At 43.9% G+C, this 22,778-nt stretch overlaps 1 non-coding gene across 2 annotated transcripts in view; it reads right to left on the reverse strand.

Annotated features, from left to right (window-relative positions):
* The window catches only part of LOC106613663 (uncharacterized), a 71,055-nt gene that overhangs the window by 38,132 nt on the left and 10,145 nt on the right, over positions 1–22,778 (reverse strand). For both annotated transcript variants that reach the window (XR_001330536.2, XR_006756908.1), the window contains exon 2: positions 1,382–1,515. This is a non-coding gene — a transcript (uncharacterized protein). The remainder of the gene's footprint in view (positions 1–1,381; positions 1,516–22,778) is intronic.

Consider the following 22,778-nt stretch of genomic DNA (forward strand, 5'->3'; position numbering starts at 1 on the left):
TGTGGCAGAGCTAATTACCGTGGGATTAACGTGAGCATACAAATTCCTTAGGGAGGAAAGTAATTAAGCAGAGGACTGTGGACAGTAGACACACACAGGGCAACTGGATGCTTCCTAGAACCATAAACTTGGCTCTTATGTCTCCGCAATTAGTTTTACTTGACACCTGAAAGGAGAGGGCATCAGAGTAAAGGAGAGGAAGAACGGCAACTGTCCTCCAGTGGCGAGAGAAAGGCAGCACTGATGAGCACAGCAGCACAGTGCTTCCTGTTGTTGCAGGCTAAAAACACAGTGACCTTCAGAATGTCATAACATGTCCACACTCACATGTTTCCTTTTGGTGCTCGAGTCCGTCCCCTTCTCCGATTCCCCCACCTCCAACCTCTCCCCTCCCACTGGACTCTCGACCCTCCTCCTCAGACTCAACACATCTCGGTCTCTCTCAACTCCCCTCTTGTCACTTCCTCCCCCTTTCCATTTGGACAGCCCTTGACAGCAGGGCTCTGAGCGGATCTCCTCTCTGCCAGCTCCTGTTACTGTCACTTTAGTGGGAATGTGTGGCAAGGGAGCACTCGGAACGCAAAAAGTGCCATCTCCTTTCAGCTTTTAGAGTGCCCCACTTTAAACAGGCTGGCCACGACTGGCCACGACTGGCCACAAGACCATATCGACCAGTCTTGCCCCTCTGCCACCCAAAGCCATATGTTTCAGGAGAAAGTTCTGGTCTGCTCTCTCGTCTAAGTACTGTGATGTTGTTTCTCCCAGTTTAAGATATAGATTTTTGTGATGTGAAATGGTTTGTACAATAGTTTGTGGCAGTGATTTAATTTCTTCAGTAACACACTGATGTTTTTGAACGCCAAGAGTCCACACGTCATGTTTGCACATGTGTGCTTGGTTTCACTATCCTTGTGGTGACCAAAGTCCTCACAAGGATAGTAAAACAAGGAAAATTTTACTACTTTATTTATAAGAATCTTTAGGGGTGTTAATAATTTTGACCCCTACCCTTGAGAAAAAAAAGTATTACTTGTTAAACAAAATCTCTTTCTCTGACCAATTGTATTACGATAAAATATAATTTCCCAATTTTTTGAAGCATACAATATAGCTCACTATTTGAATTATTTACTTTATATAGTCATTATTTCTCATCTTTCTCAAGGGTGTCAATAATTTCAGACCACACTATACATAATGTCTTTGTGTTGTGTGGGATATTTGTGGGCACATATTTTCACCGGTCCCCAAAAGAAAAAAGGGTATTTTAGGCTTAGGGGTGAGGTTTACACTTAGGGACTTTGAATGGGAATCAATTGTTTGGTTCCAACAAGGATAGTAAAACAAAAAGGTATGCGTGTGTTTATTATGTGTTGAATACCTGTATACCCGGCTGAATCTCTCAGGCAATGCCGATCACAACTCCAGAAGAGAAGCGATCGAACTCCAGAAACAGCTCCCTGATGTTGCTCCTGTACTTCAGATCCAGGTCCAGCTGTACAATGCACTACAGATCTGAAACAAAGAGTTCAATACATTTTTACTCAGAAATTCAAACGTATTGCTAGCACCCCTTGAGTAGCAGATTACATTGGCTATACATCATATCAGCCAAAATGATCAGCTATGAAATTACTCTGATTATTATCTGATATCAATATGTTTTAAGCCATCATCTGATACCGATATGAAGATATATCATGCATCTCTAATCATAGCTCTGATGTAGGCCCTGTTTCTGGGTAGCAACCACCGGTCAATAGCCAGCAGGGCTAGGAATTGCCAGGGACCTCATGATACGATATTACCACCATACTTAGGTGCCGATACGATATGGATTGCGATTCTATATGCATTGTGATTTTATTGCCATTTGATGTTCCAAACATATTGCTCATCATATGTCTGCTGCAGAGGGACAAGAGAGAGCCATGAGAAGACGAGTTTTGAACAGTCATGGAAATAAAAGTCCTGAAAACAAAATAGTCTGTTTAAAAAGCATGTGTAGAACAAGCTATGAAGGAAACATACTGGAGTTTTGGTGCAGGTAGAGCCAGCTAGCCCAAAAATAATATTGTGATAGTCAAAACAATATCCCGATATGTAACTGTATCGATTTTTCCCCCCCATCACTAATAGCCAGGAAGCAGCACTCTGTGGACACAGTCACCCCAGTTACCAGGAAATACAGACTCCTCTGTTCATTGTTTCACCTTCCTGTGTTTTGGTGGTTGGCATGGCAGTGAAAAGTAAGGACATTCTTAGGGTGCTGGACTGCTGTGCAATGGACAAAATACTGTGCCAATCTGGATTTACAGAGTGGTGTCAATCTGAAAACCATGCATTGGATCTTGGCATCTTGAACTGCTAAAATGTTACAGTGACTCTAAAGATGTCACTCACAATTGTGTATGCTATACCATGCAGTTAACAAGTGTTATAGTAAAATAGTAACCTTAAAGTGCAAAAAAAAAAAAAAGTATCTAGATACTTGATGGGCCTCCAAAAAAAGTCCTCTGGAAGTCCAAAAAACAGATCTAGACCACGTACGCAGATGGTCCAAAAAGCCAATCCAGTAGTCTAAGAAAGCGATCTCGGTATGACCCCTGATGGTTCAAGAAAGTTATCTGTGGTTCCAAGAACTGAATTGCTAACCAACCTCCAAGAAGGAAATTCAGGTACAAGAAGAAGTAAGTCCCAAATCTAGAAGGGTGATTTGATGGGAAAACCACATGATCCATTGGTGCGAGCAGTGGTGTAGTACAATTTGATTAGGTGAGGGAGTGCAAAAAATAAATACCGACAGATGTAGCCAATTGAATAGGCCATCATTATAGAATATGCATAAAAGGCATCCTACAATTGCAACATCTGGTATATTGGACTGAAATGTGTATATGGGAAAGTATTCAGACCCTTTGACTTTTTCCACTTTGTTACATGACAGCCTTATTCTAAAATGGATTAAACAATTTTTTGTTCCGCAATAATCTACAGAGAAATACCTTATTTACATAAATATTCAGACCCTTTGCTATGAGACCCGAAATCGAGCTCAGGTGCATCCTGTTTCCATTGATCATCCTTGAGATGTCTTTATAACTTGATTGGAGTCCACCTGTGGTAAATTCAATTGATTGGACATGATTTGGAAAGGCACACACACCTGTATATATACACACAGTTGAAGTTAGAAGTTAACATACACTTAGGTTGGAGTCATAAAAACTTGTTTCTCAACCAGTCCACAATTTTCTTGTTAACGAACTATAGTTTTGGTAAGTCGGTAAGGACATCTACTTTGTGCATGACACAAGTAAGTATTCCAACAATTGTTTACAGACAGATTATTTCACTGTATAACAATTCCAGTGGGTCAGAAGTTTACATACACTAAGTTGACTGTGCCTTTAAACAGATTGGAAAATTCCAGAAAATGATGTCATGGCTTTAGAAGCTTCTGATTGGCTAATTGATATCATTTGAGTCAATTGGAGGTCTACCTGTGGATGTATTTCAAGGCCTACCTTCAAACTCAGTGACTCTTTGCTTGACATCATGGGAAAATCAAAAGAAATCAGCCAGGACCTCAGAAAAAAAGATTGAAGACCTCCACAAGTCTGGTTCATCCCTGGGAGCAATTTCCAAACACCTGAAGGTACCACGTTCATCTGTACAAACAATAGTACGCCAGTATAAACACCATGGTACCACGCAGCCGTCATACAGCTCAGGAAGGAGACACGTTCGGTCTCCTAGAGATTAACGTACTTTGGTGCGAAAAGTGCAAATCAATCCCAGAACAACAGCAATGGTCCTTGTTAAGATGCTGGAGGAAACAGGTACAAAAGTATCTATATCCACAGTAAAACGAGTCCTATTTCAACATAACCTGAAAGGCCACTCAAAGGAGAAGCCACTGCTCCAAAACCGCCATAAAAAAAGCCAGACTACGGTTTGCAACTGCACATGGGGACAAAGATCGTACTTTTTGGAGAAATGTCCTCTGGTCTGATGAAACAAAAATAGAACTGTTTGGCCATAATGACCATCGTTATGTTTGGAGGAAAAAGGGGGAGGCTTGCAAGCTGAAGAACACCATCCCAACCATGAAGCACGGGGGTGGCAGCATCATGTTGTGGGGTGCTTTGCTGCAGGAGGGACTGGTGCACTTCACAAAATAGATGTCATCATGAGGTAGAACAATTATGTGGATATATTGAAGCAACATCTCAAGACATCAGTCAGGAAGATAATTTGGTCGCAAATGTGTCTTCCAAATGGACAATGACCCCAAGCATACTTCCAAAGTTGTGGCAAAATGGCTTAAGGACAACAAAGTCAAGGTATTGGAGTGGCCATCACAAAGCCCTGACCTGAATCCTATAGAAAATTTGTGGGCAGAACTGAAAAAGCATGTGCGAGCAAGGAGGCCTACAAACCTGACTCAGTTACACCAGCTCTGTCAGGAGGAATGGGCCAAAATTCACCCAACTTATTGTGGGAAGCTTGTGGAAGGCTACCCTAAATGTTTGACCCAAGTTAAACAATTTAAAGGCAATGATACCAAATACTATTTCAGTATGTAAACTTCTGACCCACTGGGAATGTGATGAAAGAAATAAAAGCTGAATTAAATCATCTCTACTATTATTCTGCCATTTCACATTCTTAAAATATAGTGGTGATCCTAACTGACCTAAGACAGGGATTGTTTTCTAGGATTAAATGTCAGGAATTGTGAAAAACTGAGTTTAAATGTATTTGGCTAAGGTGTATGTAAACTTCCGACTTCAACTGTATATGACATACAAATTGTATAGAGAGAAATAGTAGACGCGTCATAATTTCTATAATAACTACAACCTAAAACTTCTTAATGCCTAGGTTTACCTCCACTCTACTCACATCCTACCATACCCTTGTCTGTACATTTATGCCTTGAATCTATTCTTCCACTCCCAGAAATCTGCTCTTTTTACTCTGTTCCAAATGCACTAGAAGACCAGTTCTTATAGCCTTTAGCCATACCCTTATCCTACTCCTCCTCTGGTGATGTAGAGGTTAACCAAGGCCCTGCAGCCCCCAGTACCACTCCGATTCCCCAGGCACTCATTTGTTGACTTCTGTAACCGTAAATGCCTTGGTTTCATGCATGTTAATATCAGAAGCCTCCTCCCTAAGTTTTATTCACTGCTTTAGCATACTCCGCCAACGCTGATGTCCTAGCTGTGTCTAAATCCTGGCTTAGGAAGGCCCCCAAAAATTCTGAAATTTCCATCCAACTACAACATTTTCCAACAAGATCGAACTGCCAAAGGGGGCAGAGTTGCAATCTACTGCAGAGATAGCTTGCAGACTTCTGTTATACTATCCAGGTCTGTGCCCAAACAAAATCGAGCTACTACTAAAAATCCACCTTTTCAGAAACAAGTCTCACCGTTGCCGCTTGTTATAGACCCCCCACAGCCCCCAGCTGTGCCCTGGACACCATATGCGAATTGTTTGCCCCCCATCTATCTTCGGTGCTCGTACTGTTAAGTGACCTAAACTGGGATATGCTTAACACCCCGGCCGTCCTACAATCTAAGCTAGATGCCCACAATCTCACACAAATTATCAAGGAACCTACCAGGTACAACCCTAACATATATATTTTTTGAATTTAAAGTAAAAAACATTTTTTTTTAATAATACATTTTTTTTTATATAAAAAAAAGAAGAAAAAAAAAGAAATGGCCAATTAAGCGGTACCTGCATTTTTTGGTCCTCCAATAATTGGTATCGGCGTTGAAAAATCATAATCGGTCGACCTCTAATTAAAACACATAGGGTGTGTCTATATAAGGATAAACACACCTTTTAAAATTTCGACGAATCAATTGGTCAAAAGAACCGCCGACTTTCAGTTGACCAAGATATTGTTTTTGTCTGGGACAGACCTACCACTGCTACACGCTTTGTCGACACAGGTATAAGGCCCTCTCCCGTCCTCCTTCAGCAAATCCGACCAGAACTCCATCTTGCTTCTCCCCGCCTACAAAAAAAACTAAAAAGGGAAGTTCCAGGGGTCAGGTCTGTACAGCGTTGGTCAGACCAAAATCAGAATTCACGCTCCAAGGCTGTTTTGATCACGTGACTAATATATTCCGGGTTGCCTCTGTTTACCGGATGCTGGAGTGAGTAGTCGTGCTGTACTTCGCTCCGCGGGTAATATTATATTTCAACGGAACGATTTGATTAGTGTATGTTAGCTAGCTAGCTACATAGATGTCTTTGCTGTCTTTGCAACAAGGATAAAGGTGTAGCTAAAGGTGTAGGTGTAGCTTTGAGAAACTAACTTTGAGAAACTAAGAAGGTTAGCTAGCCAGTCTTTGTATCAAAGATAAATGTAAACGCAGCCACTGCTAGCTAGCCAACTCTACCAGCTAGCAGTACAGTATCATTTTTAGTCAATAAGATTTTTGCAACGTAAGTTTAACTTTCTGAACTTTCGAGTTGTGTAGTCCACTTGTGTAGCTAGCAGGACTGACTTTGTGTTAGCTAGCCAACGTTTAATTACTTCTGCATTATGAAAGGAACTAGACACGGACACGAATGATCCATTGGTAGTTTGTTGTAACCAAGTATTGGTGCTAACCGTGTGTTATTGGATGCTAGCATGCTAGCTAGCTACGGCGTCATAGGATACGGTGCACTGGGTGGGTTTCACGGAAGAATACTGTACCAAGTTATCTAGCTGAATAAACTAAGTTTAAGCCTATTCCTGGAAACATTGAACTACTGTAGTTTACATCAATTATAATTTCTAAAGTGGAAGTTGGAAAAGTTACATTTCAGTGTTTCAGTGAATGGTTAGTGAGGGAGGCCCTGCTCTCTCGCTTCCCCAGTTGTTTAGTTAATTTTCATTCCAATCTCCTTTGCATTAGCGTAGCCTCTCCTGTAGCCTGTCAACTATGTGTCTGTCTATCCCTGTTCTCTCCTCTCTGCACAGGCCACACAAACGCGTCACACCACATGGCCGCTGCCATTCTAACCTGGTGGTCCCAGCGTGCACGACCCACGTGGAATTCCAGGTCTCTGGCAGCCTCTGGCAGCCTCTGGAACTGCCGGTCTGCGGCCAACAAGGCAGAGTTCATCTCAGCCTATGCTACCCTCCAGTCCCTCGACTTCTTGGCGCTGACGGAAACATGGATTACCACAGAAAACACTGCTACTCCTACTGCTCTCTCCTCGTCTGACCATGTGTTCTCACATACCCCGAGAGCATCTGGTCAGCGGGGTGGTGGCACTGGAATCCTCATCTCTCTATCTCCTCCTTTGAATTCCATGCTGTCACAGTCACTAGCCCATTCAAGCTTAACATCCTTATTATTTATTGCCCTCCAGGTTCCCTTGGAGAGTTCATCAATGAGCTTGACGCCTTGATAAGTTCCTTTCCTGAGGATGGCTCACCCCTCACAATTCTGGGTGACTTTAACCTCCCTACGTCTACTTTGACTCATTTCTCTCTGCCTCCTTCTTTCCACTCCTCTTGTGACCTCACCCTCTCACCGTCCCCGCCTACTCACAAGGCAGGCAATACGCTTGACCTCATCTTTACTAAATGCTGTTCTTCTACTATTCTCACTGCAACTCCCCTCCAAGTCTCCGACCACTACCTTGTATCCTTTTCCCTCTCGCTCTCCTCCAACACTACTCACTCTGCCCCTACTCAGATGGTATTGCGCCGTCGCAACCTTCGCTCTCTCTCTCCTGCTACTCTCTCCTCTTCCATCCTATCATCCCTTCCCTCTGCTCAATCCTTCTCCAACCAATCTCCTGATTCTGCCTCCTCAACCCTCCTCTCCTCCCTCTCTGCATCCTTTGACTCTCTATGTCCCCTAACCTCCCGGCTGGCTCGGTCCTCCCCTCCTGCTCCGTGGCTTGACGACTCATTGCGAGGTCACAGAACAGGGCTCCGCGCAGCCGAGCGGAAATGGAGGAAAACTAGCCTCCCTGCGGACCTGGCATCTTTTCACTCCCTCCTCTCCACATTTTCTTCCTCTGTTTCTGCTGCTAAAGCCACTTTCTACCACTCTAAATTCCAAGCATCTGCCTCTAACCCTAGGAAGCTCTTTGCCACCTTCTCCTCCCTCCCGAATCCTCCTCCCCCTCTGCGGATGACTTCGTCAACCATTTTGAAAAGAAGGTTGACGACATCCGATCCTCGTTTGTTAAGTCAAACGACACCGCTGGTCCTGCTCACATTGCCCTACCCTATGCTTTGACCTCTCTCCCCTCTCTCTCCAGATGAAATCTTTCGACTTGTGACGGCCGGCCGCCCAACAACCTGCCCGCTTGACCCTATCCCCTCCTCTCTTCTCCAGACCATTTCCGGAGACCTTCTCCCTTACCTCACCTCGCTCATCAACTCATCCTTGACCGCTGGCTACGTCCCTTCCGTCTTCAAGAGAGCGAGAGTTGCACCCCTTCTCAAAAAACCTACACTCGATCCCTCCGATGTAAACAACTACAGACCAGTATCCCTTCTTTCTTTTCTCTCCAAAACTCTTGAGCGTGCTGTCCTTGGCCAGCTCTCTTGCTGTCCCTCTCAGAATGACCTTCTTGATCCAAATCAGTCAGGTTAAGACTGGTCATTCAACTGAGGCTGCTCTTCTCTGTGTCACGGAGGCTCTCCGCACTGCTAAAGCTAACTCTCTCTCCTCTGCTCTCATCCTTCTAGACCTATCTGCTGCCTTTGATACTGTGAACCATCAGATCCTCCTCTCCACCCTCTCCGAGTTGGACATCTCCGGCGCGGCTCACTCCTGGATTGCGTCCTACCTGACAGGTCGCTCCTACCAGGTGGCGTGGCGAGAATCCGTCTCTGCACCACGTGCTCTCACCACTGGTGTCCCCCAGGGCTCAGTTCTAGGCCCTCTCCTATTCTCACTATACACCAAGTCACTTGGCTCTGTCATATCCTCACATGGTCTCTCCTATCATTGCTACGCAGACGACACACAATTCATCTTCTCCTTTCCCCCTTCTGATAACCAGGTGGCGAATCGCATCTCTGCATGTCTGGCAGACATAAGTGTGGATGACGTATCACCAGCTCAAGCTGAACCTCGGCAAGACGGAGCTGCTCTTCCTCCCGGGGAAGGACTGCCCGTTCCATGATCTCGCCATCACGGTTGACAACTCCATTGTGTCCTCCTCCCAGAGTGCTAAGAGCCTTGGCGTGACCCTGGACAACAACCTGTCGTTCTCCGCTAACATCAAGGCGGTGACCCGATCCTGTAGGTTCATGCTCTACAACATTCGCAGAGTACGACCCTGCCTTACACAGGAAGCGGCGCAGGTCCTAATCCAGGCACTTGTCATCTCCCGTCTGGATTACTGCAACTCGCTGTTGGCGGGGCTCCCTGCCTGTGCCATTAAACCCTTACAACTCATCCAGAACGCCGCAGCCCGTCTGGTGTTCCTCCGCACACTCCACTGGCTTCCAGTTGAAGCTCGCATCTGCTACAAGACCATGGTGCTTGCCTGCGAGGGGAACGGCACCTCCGTACCTTCAGGCTCTGATCAGTCCCTACACCCAAAGAAGGGCACTGCGTTCATCCACCTCTGGCCTGCTCACCTCCCTACCTCTGCGGAAGCACAGTTCCCGCTCAGCCCAGTCAAAACTGTTCGCTGCTCTGGCACCCCAATGGTGGAACAAGCTCCCTCACGACGCCAGGACAGCGGAGTCAATCACCACCTTCCGGAGACACCTGAAACACCACCTCTTTAAGGAATACCTGGGATAGGATAAAGTAATCCTTCTAACCCCCCCCCCAAAAAAAAAAATATGTAGATGTACTATTGTAAAGTGGTTGTTCCACTGGATGTCATAAGGTGATTGCACCAATTTGTAAGTCGCTCTGGATAAGAGCGTCTGCTAAATGACGTAAATGTAATGTAAATGAGATAACATAAATGATAACGCCGACTCAGTCACAGGATAAAAAAAAAAAAATGATGCATAGTTGTGATACCGAGTGTCTTTCAAAACATTCACGAATCAAAAACCATGGATTGATAGCAGCCTTGTAGGAAAACTGAAAGAGGGTTGCTGCTTATAAATAGGGCAAGGTGACCGAGGACAATAGTGTGGTTAAACAGTATAAATACAACCAATGAAGATCGATAAAGATGGTGAAACAAGTATAGGGACAAAGTGGAGAAGCAATTCAGCGAGTCGGACACAAGGCGTATGTGGCAGGGGCTCCTAACGTTCACTGATTACAAAAAGAATGCCTGCCACGTCGCCGTCACCGACGCTACCCTACCAGATAGGCTAAACACATTTTGCCTCACGATTTGAGCACAATGACGCTGAGCTGCCAAGGCGAGCCCCCAATGACAATGTGGGCTACACACTCAGTCTCCACTGAGGACGTATGTAAGTCATTTAAACGTGTTAACCCTCAGATGGCATCCCGAGCCATGCCCTCAGAGCATTTGCAGACCAGCTGGCAGTTGTGTTCTGACCTTTTCAATCTCTCCCTAGCTCAGGGCGCTATACTCACCTGCTTCAAGATGTCCCATCATCCCGGTGTCCAAGAAAGGGAAAGTACCTGAACTGAATGACTACCGACCAGAAGCACTCACTTCTGTCATTATAAAGTACTTTGAGGCTAGTCAAAGACCATATCACCTCCTCCCTCCCTGACACACTCAACCGTTTCCAAATCGCCTACTGTCCTGACAGATCCACAGAAAATGCAATCGCCATTGCACTGCACACTGCCCTTACCCAACTGGACAAAAGGAATGGATATGTGAGGATGCTGTTCATCGACTACAGCTCGGCCTTCAATACCATAGTGCGCAATAAGCTCATTAAAGCTCACGGCCTGGGTCTGAACTCCTCCCTATGCAACTGGGTCCTGGACTTCCTGGCGGGCCGCTCCCAGGTGGTGAAGTTAGGCAACATTACCTCCTCAACACTGATTTTCAACACTGGGGTCCCACAAGGGTGCGTCCTCAGTCCCCTCATCAGTCCCCCCCGTATACCCACAACTGCGTGGCCTCACACAGTCTCCAAGTTCAATGACAACACAAAAGTAGTGGGGCCTGACTACCAACAATGACGAGACAGCCTACAGGGTGGAAGTAGGCTGGTTGTAGACTTCAGGAGGAACCAGGCTGGACACACTCCCGTTCTCATCAATGGGGTTCCCGTGGAGACGGTCAATAACTTCAAATTCCTCAGCATACACATCTCGGAGAAGCTGAAAGCTGGTCTAACCACATGGCCACCATGGTGAAGAAGGCACGACAGCAATTCGTCAACCCCAGGATGCTGAAGAAATTCGGCCTGTCCCCTATGGCCCTCAGTGTTCTACAAGAGCACCATTGAGAGCATACTGTCAGGCTGCATCACAACCTAGTACGGCAATTCCACCGCCACAGACCGCAAGGCGCTTCAGAAGCTGACACGAGCAGCCGAAACGCACCATTGGGTGCACACTGCCTGCCCTCCAGGACGCCTACAACACCAGGTGTCGCAGGAAGGCCAAGAAGATCATCAGGGACCCCAGCCACCCAAGCCATGACCTGTTCTCCCTGCTTCAAATCACTCAGATGCGGGCAGTACAGGAACATCATGGCAAAAACTGGAAAATAGTTTCAGACCATCAGGCTGCTGAATAGCCACCACTAGTCAGCTACCTGCTACTCCCCCTATGGACATTTACCCCCCCCTCGACATTTCCCCCTCACACCCCTTCAATGGTCACTTACCTCACATGCTGCTCCCCCTATGGACATTCTCCCCCCCCCCCACCAAATGGCTTTTACTCTTCCCCCACCCCAACGACATTCATCACTGTTGCAGTTAATATGTATATTATTGACTAATTATAATTGTCTTTATTTCTTTTGGTCCCCACCCCTATATGTTTATGCTGCTCCCCCTATGGTCATTCCCCCACATCCCCTAAACAGTCTTCACTCTGCCTCCACTCCAAATGGACATTTATTCATCCCTTCTACAGTTATGAAGTGTATATAGTGCTATTTATATTTTTATTGTTGCTTTATTATTACCATTTTCATTATTTTATTTCACTTTGTCCTGCATGTTGGAGCTCGGAGCCTAATATTTTCACTGTACCCCGCAATCACACCTGCAACCCTGTACTTGTGACTGTTAAACACTCAATCTCTGAATCTGAAAAGTGAGCAGAGTGCTTCAAAGATGGACCATACCACACACACTGTGCAGAAAAAGCTAGCCACCCAGCGTATTCCCAATACGAGCCTTATTTTTGCTACTTGTTTCTGCAGTTCGGCAGTGCAATCAGCAAGTTGGTTCTGGGGAGATCGACTGTATTTAGTGTACAATTTGTTCATGACGATATGGAAGTGGTTCACACCACCAACCTCTGACACTTCATCCCCTACCGTCAGTTCATGTCTATGGTTTAGACAGTGCCACACAAGGTTTGGATAGTGCTGGGAGAGCCTGCGTGCAACGCCTAATTTCTTCCCCAGCATGACACTGGCACAATCACTTGCGAAGGACACCAAGTGTTTCTTCAGACAATTGTCGTTGAATCCGTTACCACACAAATGTTTCACAGTCTCCGCCTTTTGGTCAGGAAGCTTGATAAAATCAAGACAAAATCTGGGTCACGGGGCTTGTCGGTTTTACATTTGAAATAAACTATGAGCGTAGTTTTGCTGCTAAGGCTTGCAGACTCATCAACAAAAAAAAAGCTTATGGCCCTGGGTTGGTCTGATATGCGAGTGCAAGACCAAGTCAAGCTTGGTCTTGATTAAGATGGCGAGGAAGGATAATTGCTATAGATCAAGAAATCAGCAACTATCCTGTACACAAAACTCATCCTCCTAAAACTTGAAAGCATTTTACAGGACAGTACTCATCCCCTTCCCTCAAAATTCAGGGAGAAAAAAAATACTTAAAAAGAAAATTAAAACAGATAGATATGGGGACTCTTATTGCAAGAGCCATTTGGCTGTATAATAGATAGTCTGTTGGTCCCTCCAGTATACAGCATATTGCACTTTCACTATAAATGCGTAGCTATAGCACTTTGAATGAATTATTGTGTGTCGTTTCTGTGTTCTAATGTTTTATTTACTGTCTTCTTAAGCACATGACCAAATTAATTTCCCCCTGATGGGATAATAAAGTTGATCTGAATCTGACTTGTAAAATGATAGACGTGTGACATCTGCACCTATCTTCTTTACAAACTATTCATGAGTATGCCTCCTGTTTGTTCCTCCACATACTGTTTGTCCATACGTCAGCACATGGTAGCAGGCCTATTGGTGCCGTGGTGGTGGTGCCAGCTGCAGGGAGAGGAGCTGTTCTGTCATCTGAGGGAACAGAGGTAGCTGAGGACGTGTGATCGGAGTGTTGCGGAGATCAGGCCTGGACCTGGGGACAGGGCAGGGAGGGAGCCGTCAAGGTTGTGGTGCGGGCTGCATGCTAGTAGCCAGGACAGATGAGGGAGCTGGATCAGGATAGTCACCTAGGTCAACTTGCTGGCTGTTTGTGTTGTTGTCAGGCCTATAGGTTGTAGTAGTTGCTGCAGCTTTTGCAACAACCAAAAAAAAAAAATGCACCAACGTTTGTTTTGTCGCCATTATGTCTATGACAGCTAGCCAGCTGTCCAAAAATGTACCTCTGCTAACCGTGCATGCTGCAAAGTGATGTAATGATGACAAATCTAAGGATTTGGTTTTTTTACGTTCTGATTGATTAAAGTGGCCAAGCCTGACGGGCCTCCGCAGTGCACACATGTAGCCTACAGTTCATCATTCTCACCACTGCCAGAGAGAAGACTGGTTAGAAACCACCATTTACCTACCTCTAGGCTGCTATACATATTTATCTGGTTGTCATACTATCATTTTTCATGGAATTCTAGTGGTAATTAAATATAAATTATAAATAAGTTATCAGAATACATTTACCAGCTCCGCGTATTCTCAAATTGAAAAAGTGAGGGAGAGCCGCTCCTTCACTACACCCCTGGGTGCGAGACCCGTTTTTTGATTTCTAAACCATTCAAGGACTTCAGCAAAAAAAAAAAAAAATTCCCCCCCAAAAAATCATCTCGGATTAATTTATTGGATCAATAATGTTAATTAGGGTAAGGGGTTTGACACCCATGACGCTGAGTATCAATAACGCAAAGTAAGACACCAGTGATGTGTCGGTATTGACCCCAACCCAGCTCACTGTTTTTCAAGCCAATATAATATAGGCCTATCTACAGTAGAAGCAATCGCTGCCTAAGTCAAGCAAGAAAAACGTGATTCCAGTTAACAATACTAACAAATAACAGAACAAGAAACAGTTTTCCAGCTTCTTGCGGTCAGACAGTGGCATGCACTGCAATCAAACGTGTCTCTGTCCCAATCTGATGGTTGAAGTCACAATGGAAAGGCCAACCCAACTCGGGGCCCTGGCCTGGAGAGGCCAGACTGCACAGACAATGGCCCTGTATATGGAAAAAGGAAAACAAGTGTCCTAAACTAAGCCTGTTGAAACAAGAACAATGCTGGGTGACTGGGCTAGAGCAGGGCTTCCACGGAGACCTTGGCCAGAGAGATATTTTAGGGTCGGTCTCTGTCCAAACAAGCAGCGGAAACTAAACTGTCTGCAGAGTGTCAACCATTTTCTCCCCTGCTCTTTAAACAAGGAAGTCCCCCTCAAAATGCCTTCATGTGTTGCGTTAGCAGAGGGAGGTTGGCGGCGAGTCTTGCCCCGACCGGCTAACGCTGACTTTGTTTGTTCTGAGGGGGCTTAAAACAGCCTGCTTTGGAACAGTGGAAAGCAGGAAGAGAGTCTTCGGCTGATACATGATTGTGCTAAGCTATAATATAACCACATAAATCATGAAGGCCCACACAGCCAAAGCCACATTCACGCACACTCTCCAATCGCCATTTCTCTTTAACCGTCAATGACAGCTATTATGAGACCATTTAATGCTGACAGGCAGTGCAGAATGGCCTTTAAAAGAAATGTGATTTTGACATGAACTGCAAGAGGTCAAATTCCCAATTAATACCAATAGGGCAATGCAGGGTGACATTTGACCATATCGGAGGAGCTGGAGGCTCTCTGGCCGGTGCCTCGGGGTAACGTTACAGTGCACGATAACAGAATGTTTGTGTTCGGCCAACTCAGATTCATTTCACCAGGCCTAGTTTACACGGAGGGAGAGACCAATTCCCGAACCGGAGGGATCACGGCAAGGTTCACTGCCACAGCACACCTCTGGTGACCAGCCGAGCGTGCGGACCAGCAAAGACCGTCTCCACGGACCAGGTTTCAGCAGGCCATGATGGGGCAGGCGGGCTGGCTGCACAACGCTGCTTTGTCTAAATCATGCCTTGAAGGAATGTTGTGTCTGAGGTCAAGTATGTGGCATTGAATGGGGGGCTTGGGTTTTTGACTATGTCTAATGTGTATTCATGTGATATTTGAGTAACTTAAACATTACTACAAAATCTATGGGCTAAAAAAGCTAGCTAAAAACATTAGCTGACATGGGCTGGTTGATCTGGACATTTGACCATTTATAAAATAGCTCTCTAATGTAATGACAGACATGGCAAGAGGAATACTGACGATGCACTACCCAATTTCTAAATTTCTCATTGTGCATTCTACTATTACAACTTTGAAGAGTAAGTTGAAAGATGGACTGAGTTCTGAACCCATAGCGGCTGTCAGTTTTCTTTAAATTACTATAGCGGCCGCGAACAGCCTTGTTTTTCTAACAGTAATAACTGTATCAATATCGCAAAATTAACTTGTTAACAATCTGTTGTATTCGTGTGGCTGTCATCGATCAGAAACCGGAAACAGGGTTTGCGGTCATTTGACTTTTAAAAGAAAAAGTTACTTAATTACTCAAAATGAAAGTGCTGAAGTGGCCACGAATTTTCATTGTGGAAGAAGCTGTACCTAGGTTGGTTGGTGATACGGCTTCGGACACGTCCTTGCACTTTGAAAGCGATGATGATGATGTCGAGGTGAGTGAAATAAGTAAAACAGCAGATATGTTTGTTGTTTTTGATTGATGCTGTGAAACTTGGGGAATAGTTCTCAGATTAGCAAATCCTGTCATGATCACTTGGTTGGTACAGGTGAGCACATCAGCAGTGGAGCTTGAATGATTGTTCTCTGTCTCATGGAAATAGTTGCAGTGCTTAGCTGTAAATAATCAGCTAAATAGTTGGTTGTTTTGTCTCGTTTCTACTGATGTAATTCATATGGAAATGTTTGGTCATGTACCTACCGATGCAATTCATTTGGAAACTGTCCCACCTTCATAATTAATGAGCTAACATTGGCAAACTCTGTAGTTGGTCTATAAGGCAAGAAAATGAGAGCTAGAAGCAACATTGTGCTTCGCTCGCAACGCTGTCACACTTGATCCAGTCACTCCCTCCCTACAAAAGACAACCAGCTAACTATGCCCATCGAAATAGATAACATTTTTCTAAAGCCGTTTGGCTAAATTGCGTCACGACGTGGGGATCCTGAGCCAGAAGCTCTTCCCCATCGTGGAGGCCATGCAGAAGCACTTCAGCGACACCATCTTCTTCCTGTCCGTGGCCATGCACCACATCATGTCCACAGGTAAGGGTTGCCTTAGTTAAAGATAAATATGAATGTGTAACTTTTTCATAGGTATTTACAAAGATGACACAAATACCTGTAATCTTTTACTTTCAACATCCTAAATAAATAACAATAGTTGATGTTGGAGGTTGACCGATAAATCGGAATGGCCGATTAAATAGGGCCGATTTCAAGTGTTCATAACAATCGGTAATCGGCATTTTTGGGCGCCAATTATGGCCGATTACATTGCACTCCACGAGGAGACTGCGTGGCAGGCTGACCACCTGTTACACGAGTGCAGCAAGGAGCCAAGGTAAGTTGCTAGCTAGCATTAAACTTCTTATAAAAAACAATCTTAACATAATCACTAGGTAACTACACATGGTTGATATTACTAGTTTATCTAGCTTGTCCTGCGTTGCATATAATCAATGCGGTGCCTGTTAATTTATCATCGAATCACAGCCTACTTTGCCAAACGGGTGATGATTTAACAAGCGCATTTGTGAAAAAAGCACTGTGGTTGCACCAATGTGTACCTAACCATAAACATCAATGCCTTTCTTAAAATCAATATACAAGTACATTTTTTAAAACCTGCATATTTTGTTAATATTGCCTGCTAACATGAATTTCTTTTAACTAGGGAAATTGTGTCACTTCTCTTGCTTTCTGTGCAAGCAGAGTCAGAGTATATGCAGCAGTTTGGGCCGCCTGGCTCGTTGTGAACTGTGTGAAGACCATTTATTCCTAACAAAGACCGTAATTAATTTGCCAGAATTGTACATAATTATGACATAACATTGAAGGTTGTGCAATGTAACAGCAATATTTAGACTTAGGGTTGCCGCCCGTTCGATAAAATACGGAACGGTTCCGTATTTCACTGAAAGCATAAACATTCTGTTTTCGAAATTATCGTTTCCGGATTTGACCATATTAATGACATAAGGCTCGTATTTCTGTGTGTTTGTTATATTCTAATTAAGTCTATGATTTGATATAGCAGTCTGACTGAGCGGTGGTAGGCAGAAGCAGGCTCGTAAGCATTCATTCAAACAGCACTTTCCTGCATTTATCAGCAGCTCTTCGCTGTGCTTCAAGCATTGCGCCATTTATGACTTCAAGCCTATCAACTCCCGAGATTAGGCTGGCAATACTAAAGTGCCTATAAGAACATCCAATAGTCAAAGGTATATGAAATAGTCCTATAACTACAACCTAAAACTTCTTACCTGGGAATACTGAAGACTCATGTTAAAAGGAACCACCAGCTTTCATATGTTCTCATGTTCTGAGCAAGGAACTTAAACGTTAGCTTTTTACATGGCACATATTGCACTTTTACTTTCTTCTCCAACACTTTGTTTTTGCATTATTTAAACCAAATTGAACATGTTTCATTATTTATTTGAGACTAAATTGATTTTATTGATGTATTATATTAAGTTAAAATAAGTGTTCATTCAGTATTGTTGTAATTGTCTTTATTACAAATATATATATATAAAATAAATAATAATAATAATAATAATAATATTAATTCGGCTGATTAATCGGTATGGGCATTTTTTGGTCCTCCTATAGTCGGTATCGGCGTTGAAAAATCATAATCGGTCGACCTCCAGTTGATGTGTTGAATCTGTAAACCGTTGTGCAACATACTTTGACTTCTTACCATCTATGAAAAATAAATCTGACCATGGGTCTTGAAGTACGTGTATCCTATATTGCCTTTTTGGTTATAATCTGGCCCATCTATGAACATATTATCCATTAGTCATACATATGCACACCGTGAACTGAGAAACAATCTGGCTGCTACAAACTTCATAAAATCCTTTTAATTGATTGATTGAAAATGATACTGTTTACTGTGTGTGTGTGTGTGTGTGTGTGTGTGTGTGTGTGTGTGTGTGTGTGTGTGTGTGTGTGTGTGTGTGTGTGTGTGTGTGTGTAATGGAGGCATGTAGCTATCATACAATTTATTATGGAAACCTCTAAGAGGTGATTATTAGGAAGAGAATGTGTATGGTTGAGAAAAAAACAGGAAGGAAGAGATGATGATCCTGAGCAAAATTCTATTCTCTCTCCCCTCCCTCCCTGTTAGTCTGTTCCTCTAGGTCAGTGAAAGCGAGGGAAGTGATATGGAGACTCAGGGTTCAGCAGCAGAAGGCATGGAGGATGCGCAGTTATGAGATGATCGGAGAGATGTGGAGGGAGGAGTGGAGGGAGAGGAGGCAGCAGAGGAGAGCACACCTGAGAGGGTAGCCTACATTTCCATGGAGGGCATCTGCCCCAATTCCCACCATTCACCCTTGTACCACATACCCTGGGCCTAAAGTGACAGTAGCAGGGGTTTTGGAGTTGTTTTAAAAGTGGTAGGATTCTGTTTTTTTTAATGTTCAGATCTGGTGTTTAAAAAAACATTGACAGCGAGTGTCTTTACACAATGGAAGACAAAATTGGTGTTATTTCTATTGACATGAATGTGATGTCATTAAATAGGTTGTGCTCTTAAACTAAGTTATCAAATTACAAATACAAGTTCTTTGTTTTTGAGCTATGTCTATGTTTGAAATGTGTGAGGAAACAAGCTTAATCTTAAATTCTCAGTAATGTACAGCAACATTCTAGAATACTACTGGGGTCTAAAGGGTAAAAAAAAAAAAAATGGAGGGGGGGGACCCCCATGCCCCGCTGGCCCCACAGTTTGGGAACCACTGACTTAGGGGACATACTGCTTAAGACAGAATGAATGAAAAATAAACAGTTAGTATATTTCAACAATTGTGTTGAGTCAGCGACCTGCACTCACTTCCTAAACATAATCTAGTGCCGATTAGTGATGTGTGTGGGGGTGTTTTTTGTTGTTGCAAAAAAAAAAACTAAAAGATGTGGGTCTAGATAAAAATTGGGAGGAGGACAAGGACTTTGAAAGTTCTCATACACCTTGTTTTTTCCCCCATGTTCTTGTTACAGCCTGAATTAAAAATGCACACACAATACCCAATAATGAGTAAGTGAAAACATGTTTTTAGAAATTTTTGCAAATGTATTGAAACTGAAATACAGAAATCTCATTGACATATGTATTCACATCCAATAATTTGTAGAAGCACCTTTGGCAGCGATTACTGCTCTGAATCTCTAAGAGCTATCCACACCTGGATTTTGCAACAATGGCCCTCTTTTCAAAATTCTTCAAGCTCCGTCAAATTGGCTGTCGATAATTGCTAGACAAGCCAAGCTGAAGGACCTGTCTCACACACACACTGCTCTCTACCACTGTACGAGATATAAAAATAAGCTATTATTGATCACTGTTGAGCCATGGTATGGATGTTGGTACGCAGACCCTTGAGCAACTGCGGCCCCTCACGATGAGTTCAGCTTTTTTGTGGCCCCCGATCCCGTCAAAGTTGTCCAGGCCTAACTGTCTAGGTACTAAACAGGCGCCATCTGTCTTCTATCATATTGATTATAGATGAAAAACAGCACGACTGCCACCTCAAACAGCTCCATCTGTTGCCCAACCACTTTCACACTAACAAAGTACTTCACACAGACTCCGTTCTCTTGCTCTATTAAAAAGGCCAGGTGGAAAAGGAAGGGGGCCAGGTGTGGTTGAGGCCAGGGGGACAGTCAGGTCAAAACATGTTGGAGACCCCCCCCTGGGAGTTTACAGGCAAACTCATAATCTATAAAAGGATGAAATCACTCAGGGGCTTCATTAAATTAAGATAGTGAGAAATATTTCCATTGTGTACTTCCCCTCGTCTATTTTGAAGAGCGAGTTCTACTTATGATACTTATTTTTAGGCTGTTGTTCAATCCATTGTATCCCTTTGGAGATGAACGTTTGACAACTGACTGCATTGTATGATGAAACTTTTGTGTCCTGGAATAACCAGGTTGCCATTTCCCCCATTTGCATTGCCTCATGCTACTCAGGTGGGTGCATAGCATTCTGTATGGTTAGGGTAAGAGAGGGAGGAAGCCTAACAAAACTCATCTATTGCCCCCACAGAGACCTACATCCTTCCGAAATAGCTGGAACATTTCCGCACAAACGATCAACATCAAAACGATAAATAAAATACAAATGCACTTCCCCCTCACATCTGTGTCAATTCTAGTTAGCGCTTAACTGTGCAGAAAACATAATGTCCAGTGGTCCACACACACTATCATATTCACACAAATTGCTCATCTTCAAGTGAAGATTCCAGCAGCCCCCTGCAGATATTACAGTTCCTCCGACAGAGGAATAGCTACTTGGTGACTCTGAAGCAACCTTTGGAGAAAGCAGCTCAGAACACAGTAAACAAAGAAGCCACACGAACACACACACGCCTCTGCAATTTAGACGGGCAGAAAAACATCTATTCAACCTCAGGTTAGCCTTCAATTGCTAGTTGAAGGGGCAAGCAGCTTGGCAAACACCAACGTTGAACTGAAGAACCATGTTCAAAGTCCTTTGGAAAATGGATCGGATTCTTCAGTAAATTAGCCTCACAGAACTGAAAGCTGAGTGACAACTGGTCACTTCAGACAGCGGAACACAGCGCATTCAACCTACTCCTTCCCCTCTCAGACTGTTGACTTTGTATGGTTCCTTTGAGTGTTTTCATGTGTGCAATTAACTTTTTCTTCTGGCCCCTTCACATCGCTCCAGGCCCAGGCATTATTAACCAGTCTAGTGTGAATGACACTTCTAGTTCTTAAGTATTTTTAAAAAAGCGCTCATCCACCAGTCCGTGAAGTCTGTCTACCTTAAGGTCTTCTCCTGGATGTTGCTTCTTATAGGAATTCAGGATTTCTTGGTATTCAGGTGCATTCATTTCTAAAGGGCACCGTACGTAATTTTTACACTGAAACCTACGACTTAAATGGACAACTGACTGACCATGACCTTATAACCTCTGGATGGAAAAGCATTCATTGAACTCTTCTACTCCTAATGCTTCCTTATTGCTGTAAGGAAGGAGCACAACACACTCATGTTCCAATGCCCACTCCTCTTATGAAAGTGATTCATAGTAGGGCCACTGTGTGTGTGTGTGTCAAGGTGTTGTGTAGTGAGCATTGATTCGGTATAAGGCGGTATACCATTTTTAAACATTAAATAATTCTACTTCCATGATTCCAACATTTCACGCAAGTGTTTTGATCTAAATCGGAAGTGAAATCGATTTTTGACCATATCGTGCAGCCCTACAAGGCAGTGTCGAAATTATCTCAAATGAGATCAACTTTGGTTGAAGTTTGATTGAACGGTATAAAACAAATCACAAATGGAGAAAGCCCCATTGAAAATCACTTACAATGTATGCGTTTCAACTCTAGAGTCACGCACAACTCATAAAGCAAATGTTTAACTTTTATTATTCCAAACCATCCTTCCATAAAATGCCAAGAGCGTGCAAAGCTGTCATCAAGGCAAAGGATGGCTACTTTGAAGAATCTCAAATATACTTTGATTTGTTTAACACTTTTTTGGTTACTACTTTTTTGTGTCCAAACTTTTGACTGGTACTGTATATATTGTGATATGATATTTTGGCCATAATCGCCCAGCCCTAATTTGGCCCCAAAAGCCCGGCCACTGGTTCTACTGGCTGAGTGGCGCCCCATGCGTCCTTCCAGCGGGGTGTTAAAAGTGCTCAGCCAGAGGGGACTGCCATCATCAGTTCACACGGAGGGACACTGAAGCGTCATGTGACCATCGAACAGAACACTTCCCTCCCTCCCTGGGAGAGCGTTCCATGCCAAGTGTCCTTCAGGCCCCTGCCAGTCTACCGCATGCTTCGGCTAGGCAAAACGAACAAGTGCGCTCGCATACTCCATTAAAAAAACAACTCAAGAACTCTGTCATTAATTTTGACGTTTTTGACGAGATCTTAGTCGCGCAATTTTACATCTAACTAACATGTTTGGTGCAGTTTGCGTACACCTTTATCCAGCTGTGTCCACCCCTACCCTCAACACCCATCCCCTCAGTTCTCCCCAAGCATCCTGTGAGGCAACACAGAATAAACAAAAGCGTATACATTTCACTGAGTGTAACTGTAAGAAACAGTGTTGCGGTTTGTTTATATAAGAGGGAGAGTGTATGGGTGTGAATGAGAGA

This window comes from Salmo salar, chromosome ssa10 (assembly GCF_905237065.1).
Source record: "Salmo salar chromosome ssa10, Ssal_v3.1, whole genome shotgun sequence".
NCBI lineage: Eukaryota > Metazoa > Chordata > Actinopteri > Salmoniformes > Salmonidae > Salmo > Salmo salar.